The sequence below is a fragment of the Portunus trituberculatus genome, chromosome 37, assembly GCF_017591435.1.
Source record: "Portunus trituberculatus isolate SZX2019 chromosome 37, ASM1759143v1, whole genome shotgun sequence".
NCBI lineage: Eukaryota > Metazoa > Arthropoda > Malacostraca > Decapoda > Portunidae > Portunus > Portunus trituberculatus.
Genome location: NC_059291.1, coordinates 15,696,540 through 15,704,039, shown reverse-complemented (window position 1 = coordinate 15,704,039; position 7,500 = coordinate 15,696,540). Strand labels below are relative to the sequence as shown.

Below are 7,500 nucleotides of genomic sequence, written 5' to 3'. Positions count from 1 at the left end.
CTTTCTCTGTACCTGATGAGGCCATTCATGATGATGATTTCCCTGCAAAGGAGGAGTGGATCACAATGCGAGCCAATGAAGCCTTGAAAATCGAATTCCAAAACCAAAATGCAGATTCCTTTTGGATTTCACGACTAGCCGACTCGCCAACTCTGTCCAAGAGAGCCTTGAAGTTGTTGGTATCATTCTCAACAACGTATCTGTGCGAGAAGGGGTTCTCAACTGTGCTGGGGATGAAAACAAAAAAGAGGACTCGCTTGAATGTTGCAAACGATGCCAGGCTGGCACTTTCAACCACGAAGCCAAGAATTCCTCAACTAGCTTCAAATATGCAACTCCAACCATCTCACTGATGCTCTTGACATCTTTGGTAAGTCATTAGAGATGCAAAATGTACTAATACAATAAATAAAAGAAATTATCTCTAGTGTTTTAGTTTAGCCATATATATAAAGGTTGACAACATTTTGTGAAAGGGGTAACATGCTTAATGTGGCATGCTAAATTGGGTAACAAGCTGAAAAAGGTTGGGAACCACTGTCTTACACTATGACCATGATAAAGAAGATATCTATCTTTAGTACCATCACCACACTACATCAAAATCTTAACCCCTTCAGTACCATAACGCGTTTCCATATTCATTCTGTTTACCATTTGGTGATTTCAAACAGCTTCAGAAATTCGTCTGAGGGATTAAAATAATGAAGACTGTAGCTTTTAATCTTCTGACCTCCAAAGACCCTTCCTAATGTAAATAAAAATGATCTACTTGCACACAAATTTCAACGTAAAATTGTGCCCCAGTACTAAATGGGTTAAAAACACACAAATAAAAATAAAAAAGCGTTCGTTTAGTACAACATCTATTACCACTAATTCTGCCTACAACAATGACAGTAATACCCTTATGGTCACTTAAAATATATACTAATGAAATGTAATTAATATATAGACAGAAAGGTAAACATTTGAGTGAGGGAGCGAGTGAACGAGTTTATTATAGAAGCAAGTAAACAAGCAAGCGGAAAAAAATAAAGCATGAAGGAAAGAAATGTTTAAAATTCTTATAAAGAAAAATAGACATGTAAAAAGAGAGAACGACAAACAGATACATACACAAAATATCATAAAAGACAAACAATTAAACCAAATGCATAAATACACTCTCTGATCTATAAGCTCAAATTTCCCATCCAATTCACTATGTACAATGATAGCATAGAAAACAAAAAGCCTTCATACAACGAACATTTTACGAAACAGCATACTACGAAAGGCAATGGTCGGGTGAACCTCATTACACCACTTAAACACCATTACTGGCTGTTATGCTTAATTTTTGTAGCTGTGTGTGTGTGTGTGTGTGTGTGTGTGTGTGTGTGTGTGTGTGTGTGTGTGTGTGTGTGTCGTCTGCTGGTCACCCAGCCAGTCTTCCCCATTGCGGAGCGAGCTCAGAGCTCATAGGCCGATCTTCGGGTAGGACTGAGACCACAACACACACTCCACACACCGGGAAAGCGAGGTCACAACCCCTCGAGTAACATCCCGTACCTATTTACTGCTAGGTGAACTAGGGCTACACATTAAGAAGCTTGCACATTTGCCTCGCCACTTCCCGGGACTCGATCCCGGGCCTTCTCGATTGTGAGTCGAGCGTGATAACCACTACACTACGCGGTGTGTGTGTGTGTGTGTGTGTGTGTGTGTGTGTGTGTGTGTGTGTGTGTGTGTGTGTGTGTGTGTTTTTTGCTTTGTGTCATGTTCTGAAAATTGTTCTTGTACTGGAAAATAATAACAATAGTAATAACAATAATTAATAATGATAATAATAATAATAATAATAATAATAATAAGAAGAAGAAGAATAAGAATAAGAATAAGAATAAGAATAATAATAAAACTAATAATAATAGTAGTAATGATAATAATAGACAGGACAGATGTTGCATAAACACTAATTTTCATCACAACCACTCACTTCTAACACACCATAACTAAATAAAATACAGCACTACATTAATGCAACCACCAGTGATAATATTCCAAAGTCGATGAAAGTACCAAGTAATAAAAATAATAAACTAATAAACTCCGATATTAACATTTTTACCTCATCCACTACAAGAATAGTAATTGGACAAGTTGTGGGAAACAGTAATACATGTGAATCTCACCGCCCTGAAACACGTAAGAATTCTTTTCAAAACTTGTATAATCTCTCTCCTTCCAAAAATTTGAGGTAGGGCATCCAAGACAAACTTACCGATGCGACTCATTTATCCTCTCTCTCTCTCTCTCTCTCTCTCTCTCTCTCTCTCTATATATATATATATATATATATATATATATATATATATATATAGAGAGAGAGAGAGAGAGAGAGAGAGAGAGAGAGAGAGAGAGAGAGAGAGAGAGAGAGAGAGAGAGAGAGAGAGAGAGAGAGAGAGAGAGAGAGAGAGAGAGAGAGAGAGAGGGGGGGGGGCGTCTGCCTTTCAAGTAGGCTGGAGGACGCAATACGATTAAATGGAAAAGTAAAATTAGCGGGAGACATGATCCGCTTGGGGAATGGGAGGGCGGAGAGAAGGTGACTGGCGGTAGGGAGGAGGAGGAGGAGGAGGAGGAGGAGGAGGAGGAGGAGACAGACAAGTGGCAGATGTAGAGGGTCTTTTCGTTTCAGTGAATTTATTTACTTATCTTTATCCGTTTCTGATTTCCTCCAAGCATTAAATATACGCAAGATAAGAATTAAGCCTCTGTTATTGCTACTCAAAACATGTAGACGGCAGAACTTTACGTAAAGGAAACGAAAAATTAAATAACATGGAAAACAGATCTGTCTTTTTCACCTTTTTTTTTTTTTTTTCGTTGCAAAATCTGTTATAAGACTATCATTGACTTATGTTACACAAAAAGCCTTCTGGTGTCTTCTATTCCCTTCCAGTGTAATGAAATGCTCATCTACAGGCACATAACAGGCATCTGATGTTTGAATACGACTAGGTCACAGAATATCAACATCTCTCCCTATCGTCAGGCAATCTTCATGCTTTGTATTCTGAAATCCTTCACTACCTTTCTTCCTCTTAGGGACTGTTTCAAAGATTTTCAAGTGTGTGTGTGTGTGTGTGTGTGTGTGTGTGTGTGTGTGTGTAATTCACTGTTTGATCTGCTGCAGTCTCTGACGAGACAGCCAGACGTTACCCTACGGAACGAGCTCAGAACTCATTATTTCCGATCTTCGGATAGGTCTGAGACCAGGCACACACCACACACCAGGACAACAAGGTCACAACTCCTCGATTTACATCCCGTACCTACTCACTGCTAGGTGAACAGGGGCTACACGTGAAAGGAGACACACCCAAATATCTCCACCCGGCCGGGGAATCGAACCCCGGTCCTCTGGCTTGTGAAGCCAGCGCTCTAACCACTGAGCGTGTGTGTGTGTGTGTGTGTGTGTGTGTGTGTGTGTGTGTGTGTGTGTGTGTGTGTGTGTTTCACTGTTTGATCTGCTGTAGTCTCTGACGAGCTCAGAGCTCATTATTTCCGATCTTCGTATAGGCCTGAGACCAGGCACACACCACACACCGGGACAACAAGGTCACAACTCCTCGATTTACATTCCGTACCTACTCACTGCTAGGTGAACAGGGGCTACACGTGAAAGGAGACACACCCAAATATCTCCACCCGGCCGGGGAATCGAACCCCGGTCCTCTGGCTTGTGTGTGTGTGTGTGTGTGTGTGTGTGTGTGTGTGTGTGTGTGTGTGTGTGTGTGTGTGTTGTGTATCTTTGTTTTTTTTTCTAATTTAAAGGGCAAGTGGTCACGGGCAACAGACAATTTCAGCTTAAAAAACACACACACACACACGCACACACTGACACACACACAAACACGCACGCACGCACACACACACACACACACACACACACACACACACACACACACACACACAAGGAAGCATGAAATTATATTACACCATCCTTCCACTTCTTTCTTCTCGCCAATACAATATCTAACTTTCTCTCAGCTGTAATCAATAAAGTGTACTTGAATAACTAAAACGTAGAGATATCAACTTGTACAACCATCATCACTATCAGCAATCACGGGACAGTACACTGCAGAACAAACTAGCAGGAGCATATCGTACCAATAATGAGTGTTAGAGATCATGAATCTTTACTTCCTTCATCCCATAACCATTATGACGCGAGGATGAGGAGAGGAAGCTGTGATTATGATGATAAATAAGCAAAAGTGAGAGAGAGAGAGAGAGAGAGAGAGAGAGAGAGAGAGAGAGAGAGAGACTTCCTATACCTCACACCGACAGGCTAGGTAAGGTGAAGCGAGTGTCGTTTCCAGCACCAGCAGCGCCTCCCACGGATAAATTGGTGTGACCTTTATTTAGAATACTCTCAGGTGATCACCGCTGCTGCCGCCACCCCAAGAATTCTCTGTTTTAGGAGATGTATATATTCAGGGCGCGAGGAGACGGGTGAGGTGCGAAGGAAGGAGGAAGAGGGAACGATGCAGGGAAGTGTGTGCAGTTAACTGGCGGACGAGGGAAGAGGGAAGCAGGGGACACGGAGAGTTATGGAGCAATTTAAGCAGCAACGCCAGCAACGTGCAAATTTAGACAAGGTGAAGAGAAAATGAGAGACAAAATGGAAAACTACTACTAATTGAAATGCATCTAAGTCAGCATAATGACTCGAATGACGTTTCTGTGCATTGACTTATTTGCTCTACTTCGTCAGTACCTGCTACTTAAATATCCTTCACCTCATACCACTGTCCAAATGTTGTTGTTGTTGTTCTGCCATTTTATAAGACCTTGGAAATATTTTTGTACTATATTCGTTTAATTGTTCAACTTGGGCAGTACCTGTGATTACTAAATGCCCTTTATCTCATGCTGGAATTGTAGTGCTGGTGGTGAGACATGGGGCAAGACCCTTGATAAATAACCACTTCCTAGACACTGGTACTCTACTTAATGACAGATAAAAGGTGTGATGAAGGCCGTCCCTCATCTGAGTTCATAAGAGGGCTGCCAGTCACTGCCCCAACACATCACGAGTCTCCGCCACGCCCTGATCTCCCACTCTATACGTACTTGATCACCTCTCGTCACCTTTTCTCGCTGTCTCTTCTATATATACATATTTCGTAACCTCTCTAATTTCGTCATGCCACGCACCCTTACCTTACTCCCTCTTTTACCTATTCATCCTATTTATCCTCTCTCTTTTCTCTTAATTTCAATCGAAGTCTGGCCTCACTTTCCTGTGTCGCTTCCTCTTTCAACGTTTCATCGTATATCAATTCTCTTTTTCTCTTTGTTTCTTCCGCTTATTCCTGTTCGATCAATTGTGCCCTGCCTTCCCCACTCTTCTTCCCCTGGTTCACCTGTTCTTACTCACCTAATTTTCTACTTTTTCTTACACTCCTACATTCTTGACGTTTCTAATATATCTTCCTCTTCTACAGGTGCCCACTCAAACTTTTTTTTAATTCATCCCTACCAAACCTAGCATACCTGCATTCTTTTCCTGATCCATATCTCGCTTAGCTTCCATAACCCAGCACCATTTTCATTCTTTTCTCTCATTCACTTGTGCAGGAAGCGATGGATACTAAAATGGCCAAAGCAGTGCGAGGGGGAGATAGAAACGTAGAAATTAGGATAGGGAGCCGGGAAATAATCAAGAGGTGAGAGGAGTTGGAAATTAGTTAATTATACGAGTACATGGGGCTACCACGAATCCCTCAAGTAACTAATCACACAACCGCAGGGCACAAACTCCATTTCCGGAAAGCGATGGTTACCGACGTATATGCAAAACCAATATTTACGGGAGTTAAAGTCACATACATAAGTGACAGAACAAAAAGGAAGAAAGAATAAAGAAGCTAACGATTCCCTGCTTTTAGACCTATCAGGTTAACGGTGGTGTTCTGAGGAGAGATAAGACAAATGTGTGTGTGAGTGTGTGTGTGTGTGTGAGTGTGTGTGTGTGTGTGTGTGTGTGTGTGTGTGTGTGTGTGTGTGTGTGTGTGTGTGTGATACTACTGCATAAAACGAAGTCGTGTAATCTTATATTCTGTCAACGAAAATAGAGAGGGAGTGAACACTATTTTTCATATTATTTCAGAGTGCATGGAAAACATGATGAGTGCATCACTATTAGTGGGAGTGTAACGTAATATCCTCTTTTGCTCTCATTCTCATTTCTTGCAGATCAAGTTAGAAATTTTGCTGTTTCTTTGCATGAGAAAACAAACCAAATACAATTCCGATAGACTTGTGAAATATTAGTACCTATATGAATATATAAATAAAGAGTGGTACCTTATCCTCACAATTCAGTGCAAAGTGAAATGTAAGAGTACCTTACCAAGCCTTGGACTAAACAAAAACGCAACACATCTTACCTCAAAAGTTTCCTGACACAGTCCCACTTCACTCCATCGCTGGAAAGGAGACATGCAGCGGAGACGGGAAAAGTGGGTGCCTACGCCACGCTACCTGAATAAGACTTAGTTATACATTAGTGAAACTGAAAGAGAACACCGATTAGTTAGGCATACCTGGAAAAGAAAGGCATGCGTTAATGAAGTGTAGCTGGAAGGGAAGGTGAGTAGTTATGAGTCCCTGCCTAACACCTAACGCTGATTTAACAAACTCAACATGTCATTTACCTTCCCCGGCGCGGCGTGGTGCAGAGGTCCCACGATGAGTTTGTATTGTACTCACCTGAGGAAATATACGAATGTATTAATATAAAAACATCAATATATTCATATATATGAAAACAGACATCCATGCATACCACATGCGTACGTGCAGTACATACATACATAGACAGGCAGGAACACAGAAAGATATAATATGCCCATACTGAGATATAAACAGAGACAATGATTAAGTGGTAAATGACAGCTGCACTGATACCAAATTGTTAACAGACACAAATATATGAATATATTACAATCTCTATCAAGGAAAAACTAGCGTAGGAAAACTTCATCTATTCTATCGTGTGTGTGTGTGTGTATAATATAATATATATATATATATATATATATATATATATATATATATATATATATATATATATATATATAAATAAGTATTGTAGTATAGATATATTTCTAACCTGACAAAAGTACTTAAATCTTCAATTATTTCACGGTTCCATGTATTCAGTGTCATTAAATGTGGCAGCTGTCTGTTACCTGCCATAGCAGCCGCCACCTTACATCTGTTCGGAGGAAAGGACTAGACAAGGGACCAGAGAAGCGCATCCCATCACATGAATAGTACACACACAAACACTTCAACATCCATTATCTTCCACTTTCAAGACAGTAGCAGTGTCGACTAACACAGACAGACATCACATGAATACAATGCACACAAATAAAACACCAGACTAGAGTTTTTTACTTATTGATATCCGAAGACGAGAAGACACACGGGGAAAGGTGA

At 40.6% G+C, this 7,500-nt stretch overlaps 1 protein-coding gene across 2 annotated transcripts in view; it reads right to left on the bottom strand.

Moving 5' to 3' along the window:
• The window catches only part of LOC123513837 (hemicentin-1-like), a 429,869-nt gene that overhangs the window by 287,839 nt on the left and 134,530 nt on the right, over nucleotides 1–7,500 (bottom strand). The window contains exons 3-4 of one of the 2 annotated variants that reach the window (XM_045271230.1): nucleotides 6,711–6,765; nucleotides 6,444–6,537 (exon numbers count right to left, since the gene is read on the bottom strand). The gene's annotated coding sequence lies outside the window, so the exon portion shown is untranslated. Of the gene's footprint in view, nucleotides 1–6,443; nucleotides 6,766–7,500 lie in introns of both variants that reach the window. The other variant, XM_045271232.1, reaches the window with a different exon arrangement.